Here is a 7,207-nt window from a genome sequence, read left to right as displayed (position 1 = left end):
TTGTATGTGAACGTTTTGAATCAAACACCCGATCATCACGTGGTGCATTGAAACAATGAACTGTCGCAACGGTGCACAGTTAGGGGGAACACTTTCTTCAAATTATTATGAGGGATCATCTTATTTACTACCGTCGTTCTAAGTAAACAAGATGCAAAACATGATAAACATCAAATGCAATCAAATAATAATAGTGACATGATATGGCCAATATTACATAGCTCCTTTGATCTCCATCTTGGGGCTCCATGATCATCTTGTCACCGGCTTGACACCATGAACTCCATCATCATGAACCCCATCATCGTGTCTCCATGAAGTTGCTCGCCAACTATTACTTCTACTACTATGGCTAACGCGTTTAGCAATAAAGTAAAGCAATTTACATGGCGTTTCTCAATGACACGCAGGTCATACAAAAAATAAAGACAACTCCTATGGCTCCTGCCGGTTGTCATACTCATCGACATGCAAGTCGTGATTCCTATTACAATAGCATGAACATCTCATACATCACATATAGATCATTCATCATTCATCACAACTTTGGCCATATCATATCACAAAGCACTTGCTGCAAAAACAAGTTAGACGTCCTCTAATTGTTGTTGCATGTTTTACGTGGCTGAAGTAGGGTTCTAGCAAGAACGTTTTCTTACCTACGTGAAACCACAACGTGATTTGTCAACTTCTATTTACCCTTCATAAGGACCCTTTTCATTGAATCCGCTCCAACTAAAGTAGGAGAGACAGACACCCGCCAGCCACCTTATGCAACTAGTGCATGTTAGTCGGTGGAACCGGTCTCACGTAAGCGTACGTGTAAGGTTGGTCCCGGCCGCTTCATCCCACAATACCGTTGAAGCAAGGTAAGACTAGTAGCGGCAAGAAAGTTGACAACATCTATGCCCACAACAAATTGTGTTCTACTCGCGCAAGAAGAACTATGCATAGACCTAGCTCTGATACCACTGTTGGGGAATGTTGCAGAAAACAAAAATTTTCCTATGGTTTCACCAAGATCCATCTATGAGTTCATCTAGCAACGAGTGATTAGATGCATCTACGTACCTTGTAGATCGCGAGCGGAAGCGTTCAAAGAACGGGGTTGAGGTAGTCGAACACGACGTGATCCAAATCACCGGAGATCCTAGCACAGAACGGATGGCAGCTCCGCGTTCAACACACGTATGGTCAGCGTAACGTCTCCTTCTTCTTGATCCAGCAAGAGGGAAGGAGAGGTTGAAGAAGATGGCTCCAGAAGCAGCATGACGGCGTGGTGATGGTGAAGCTGCAGTACTCCGTCAGGGCTTCGCCAAGCACTATGGAGGAGGAGGAGGTATTGGAGAGGGAGAAGGAGGCAACCAAAGGCGTGGGATGAAAGCCCTCCTTCCCCCACTATATATAGGAGGGCCAAGGGGGGGGGCGCCGGCCCTAGGAGATCCAATCTCCTAGGGGGGCGGCGGCCAAGGGAGGTTTCCCTCCCCCCCAAGGCACCTAGGAGGTGCCTTCCCCTCCTAGGACTCTTTCCCCTTGTAACCCTAGGCGCATGGGCCTCTTTGGGGCTGGTGCCCTTGGCCCATGTAGGCCAAGGCGCACCCCCTACAGCCCATGTGGCCCCCCGGGACAGGTGGCCCCACCCGGTGGACCCCCGGGACCCATCCGGTGGTCCCGGTACAATACCGATGACCCCGAAACTTGTCCCGAGGCTCGAAACAGGACTTCCCATATATAAATCTTCACCTCCGGACCATTCCGAAACTCCTCGTGACGTCCAGGATCTCATCCGGGACTCCGAACAACATTCGGGTTACTGCATATACATATCCCTACAACCCTAGCGTCACCGAACCTTAAGTGTGTAGACCCTACGGGTTCGGGAGACATGTAGACATGACCGAGATCGCTCTCCGGTCAATAACCAACAGCGGGATCTGGATACCCATGTTGGCTCCCACATGCTCCACGATGATCTCATCGGATGAACCACGATGTCGAGGATTCAAACAACCCCGTATACATTTCCCTTTGTCAATCGATATGTTACTTGCCCGAGATTCGATCGTCGGTATCCCAATACCTCGTTCAATCTCGTTACCGGCAAGTCACTTTACTCGTACCGTAATGCATGATCCCATGACCAGACACTTGGTCACTTTGAGCTCATTATGATGATGCATTACCGAGTGGGCCCAGTGATACCTCTCCGTCATACGGAGTGACAAATCCCAGTCTTGATCCATGTCAACCCAATAGACACTTTCGGAGATACCCGTAGTATACCTTTATAGTCACCCAGTTACGTTGTGACGTTTGGCACACCCAAAGCACTCCTACGGTATCCGGGAGTTATACGATCTCATGGTCTAAGGAAAAGATACTTTGACATTGGAAAACTCTAGCAAACGAACTATACGATCTTGTGCTATGTTTAGGATTGGGTCTTGTCCATCACATCATTCTCCTAATGATGTGATCTCGTTATCAATGACATCCAATGTCCATAGTCAAGAAATCATGACTATCTGTTGATCAACGAGCTAGTCAACTAGAGGCTTACTAGGGACATGTTGGTGTCTATTATTCACACATGTATTACGATTTCCGGATAACACAATTATAGCATGAATAAAGACAATTATCATGAACAAGGAAATATAATAATAATGCTTTTATTATTGCCTCTAGGGCATATTTCCAACAAGAGATACATAGTTGGCTTACAATCGCCACTTCACACAATTACATGAATAAAGCATTACATCATCCAGATACAATCAAGGTCCGACTATGGAACCAAAATAAAAGAAGAACCCCAAATGCGACAAAGGTCCCTGATCGACCCCAACTGGGCTCCACTACTGATCAACTAGAACGAAACAACACAAAGGGCAAGATCTTCATCGAGCTCCTCCTTGAGCTTGGTTGCGTCACCTGCTCGGTAACATAGGCACCTACAAACTGGTTTTGGAAGTAACTGTGAGCCACGGGGACTCAGCAATCTCGCACCCTCGCGATCAAAACTATTTAAGCTTATGGGTAAGGTAAAGGCATGAGGTGGAGCTGCAGCAAGCGACTAGCATATATGGTGGCTAACATACGCAAATGAGAGCGAGAAGAGAAGGCAAAGCACAGTCGATAAAAGTATGATCAAGAAGTGACCCTATAGCAACCTACATCAAGCATAACTCCAACACAGTGTTCACTTCCCGGACTCCGCCGAGAAGAGACCATCACGGTTACACACGCGGTTGATGTATTTTAATTCGGATCTGGTGTCAAGTTATCTACAACCGGACATTAACAAATTCCCATCTGCCACATAACCGCGGGCACGGCTCTCGAAAGTTTATAACCCTATAGGGGTGTCCCAACTTAGCCCATGACAAGCTCTCGGGATCAACGAAGGAATAGACCTTCTCCCAGGAAGACCCGATCAGACTCGGAATCCCGGTTAACAAGACATTTCGACAATGGTAAAACAAGACCAGCAAAGCCGCCCGGATGTGCCAACAAATCCTGATAGGAGCTGCACATATCTCGTTCTCAGGGCACACCGGATTGTCCAAACTTCCGGTAGGCGAGCCCAGAGTTGCCCCTGGTGGCCACCGGCGGCTGACGGTTTGGACCAACACTCACAACGAGCACTGGCCCGGGGGGGTAAATAAAGATGACCCTCGGGCTCCGGAAACCCAAGGGAAAAAGGGCTAGGTGAGGCAAATGGTAAAACCAAGGTTGGGCCTTGCTGGACAAGTTTTATTCAAAGCGAACTGTCAGGGGGGTCCCATAAATCACCCGACCGTGTTAGCAACGCAAAATCCGGGAACATAACACCGGTATGATGGAAACTAGGGCGGCAAGAGTGGAACAAAACACCAGGCATAAGGCCGAGCCTTCCACCCTTTACCAAGTATATAGATGTATTAATAATATAAGAGATATTGTGATATCCCAACATAACCCTGTCCACCATGGAGAAATCTTCAACTTCACCTGCAACTAGCAACGCTATAAGAGGGGCTGAGCAAAGCAGTAACATAGCCAATCAATGGCTTGCTAGGAATGGTGTCAAAGGTTAGAGGTTTGACATGTCAATTTGGGAGGCTGACAAGCAAATGGTAGGCATCGTAGCATTGGCATAGCAAAAGAGCGAGCAAACTAGCATAGCAAAGATAGTAGTGATTTCGAGGGTATGATCATCTTGCCTGAGATCCCGCAAGGAAGAAGAACGAGTCCAAGAAGAAGACAAACAGTCGTAGATGAACGGATCCTCACAAACACGACGTTAATCGAAACCAACCCGAAGAAGCAACACCGGAAAAGAGCAAACAACCTAGTAAATAACCAACACATAATCATGGAACGGTGCGGAAACAAGTATGATGCATGTCCGGTTTAATGAAACATGGCATGGCAAAGTGCACAAACAATACTACAAATTAAGTGGAGCTCAATATGCAACGAGTTGCATATTGACGGAACACCACATCAATTATTTAGTTCTCTCTCGGTTATGCTACCAAACAATATTAAGTGTTATTAAACATGGCAAGGGGTGAAGCATAATTAAACTAACTATTTAGGCAAGTTTAAGTGAGGCCGGAAACAAGAAACAACAATTCCGGAAAATCCCCACATGTCACTTAGTAGTTTAATGCAAACACCATTTTAAGCGTTTTAAATGTTGTTATCGTGATGCGGATGACATATACAAGTTTTATGCAGTTTTTATGAAAATGTTGACAAGAGCATGTTATGAAGCAAATGGCGCCATGGCGGAAGGAAAAAGGTGCCACGGCGGTGAAACGGAAATGGTGCCACGGCAACATTCCGGTCCCGATAACTCATGGAGGTACCGGTGCAAAAGGAAGTGCGACGTGAGCGAGTCATGCAAGATGGTGGGGTGATCCCGGATTACCGGGTTCCCACGGGTCGACGGCATGGCAAACAAGGAGGAACTTGCAATGACAATTCGGACACGGTGCACACACGAGCATTTCACACAACCAAGCATGCATTCGTTCACGGGCGGTTGTCATCTCGGGATTATACCTTTAAAGCATGCATTTCGGAGCGGGTCGAGTTTCGTAGAGGGAAGTAGACGTTCTCACGATGTAGTGGAAGTAGTTGTTCACGTGGCGACGGTAGTTGAAGTAGTGGTTCATGTTTTGTAGATGTTTAGGTCATCGGTAGAGGTACTTGGTGAAAACCACGGGTGTCAGTAGTTGTACACGGGTCTTCGGCGTCGAGGTACTTGGCGTTCCAAAACAAAGCAACACCAACAGGCCTCGGGTCTTGGCGTCCTTGACGAATCCAAGTGACACCAGGCACACGTCCACGGTAGTCTTCGGACTTGGGCTCCGGGTAGGACTTGAGGGTCTCGGTGGCGGCCAGAGGCAAGCAGTAGGTGAGGCAAAAGGAGGCAGACAGAGCTGCTGGTCTTCGGCACCATGTCCATAGCGGAGATGGAGGCAAGAGTCGGCGATGGTTGCGGAAGATGCGGCGGCGCGGAATAGATCGGGCAGGAGGTCGAGCGCTGTAGGCGCGCTGCGACGATGGCGACGCCGTTGTCAGTAGCGTCCTTGGCGCGAAGCGGGGGAAGGCGAAGCTGAGGAGGGGCCACAACAGAGGAACGAAGTGGCCGGCGTCGGAGCTTGGCGCGGATCCGAATGGCGAGGCCAGCGCGGGACTTGGATCCGCCAGTGGAAAAGATGAACGGCGCGGCGGAGCTCGGAGAGACCCTGGCGCTGAGCTCCTTTTGGTGGCGACGAAGAGAGGCGGCGGCAAGGCGGTCTGTGGTGGTGGCGAAAGGGCGCAACGGCGATGGGGCCGCTGGAGTTGGCCGCTCCGGTGGTAGCACGGAGGCCGAGCGCGGCTCGATGGCGAGCGTGGGGGTCGGGCGCGAGGCTCTGCTCCTCTCTCTTTCTCTGTGGGAGGTAGCGCGAGGGAGGAGACGAGAGGGAGAGATGGGGAAGACGAGGGGATCAGGAAGGATGAGGGGTGGCGGCGCTGGTGTTGGGGTCGAGCGAGGAGGGCTGCGGGGATGGAGCTGGGCATGGAGAACGAGAAGAGTGCCGGCGCGAGGGAAGCAGGAGGGGATCGAGGGAGATGGGGATCGGGCTAAGCGAGGGGCTAGGGTTAGGAAGGTTTTAGGTGGGCCTTGGGCCATTTCAGTGGAGGGGGGAAAAGGCCAAGAGGCCTAGCAGACTGGATTAAAAGAAAAGAAGGGGAAAATCCTTTTCTATTTACAGAAAAGAGATAGAAGCAAAATATCTATTTGGAGGGCCAAATAAATACAAGTTGAGTTGAAAACTGGCATGGAGCTACTTTGACATATTTCAAAGTGCCACAACTGGAATTTAAGTATTTGGAGAAAGATCAAGACATAGAATATTTGAAAACGAGAGAGATTTAAAATGCAAGTTTGTTTCGATGGCTTCCAAATAAATGGAATATTTTGTTATAGCTCCCTTATATCGGGAGGGTATGTTATAAAGAGAAATCACCATTGTGAATATCCCTCGAGTTAAATGGATCGAGCATCCATACAATTTATTTAGATGAGTTTTTAAAATTAATGATATGATGGCATGATGACATGATGCAATGCAAGAGATGGCATGATGAATGCACAAACAAAACAAATCACACGACAAAACTCGGAATAGCTGGAAGTCTTCTCGAGCATCGGTCTCGGGGCATTACAAATATGGCGTCCGTGGAGCGGGTCCGGTGCAGTGGATGAAGGCTTCGACGGACGCGTTGTATAGTGCTTTTGGTGAGGCGGATCTGTTACCGAGGATGAGGGCTTGTATGAAGGGCCAGCGAAGGGGCGGACGAGGGAGTCAGTGAAGGGCCTATGCTGTGGTGGACGAGGGCGCCGGTTAAGCAGATCCGGTGTGGTGGACCATGATGGCGGTCAAGGAGATCTGTAGCGGTGGACAAGCCAGTCGCTGAAGCGGCTCCGGTGAAGTGGTGAGTTGGCAGTTGGGGGTTCCAAGGTGCGGAAGGTAGATCCGGCGGGGTGTGAGGTCCACCGCTGCGGCGGAGGACTAGATTCGGCTGCTTGCCGTGGTTGGGGGGGGGGAGGGGAAGGGGAGGGGCTCTGGGGAAGAATGTTGGGGGCAAAGAGGGGAAAACAATGGAGTTACCAAAGCAACCCTTTTCCGTTCATGTGGCAGGGGTAAAACAGGAATATCGCAGGGCT

The sequence above is a fragment of the Triticum aestivum genome, chromosome 5B, assembly GCF_018294505.1.
Source record: "Triticum aestivum cultivar Chinese Spring chromosome 5B, IWGSC CS RefSeq v2.1, whole genome shotgun sequence".
In the NCBI taxonomy this organism is placed as follows: Eukaryota; Viridiplantae; Streptophyta; class Magnoliopsida; order Poales; family Poaceae; genus Triticum; species Triticum aestivum.
Note: the sequence above shows the minus strand (reverse complement) of the source record.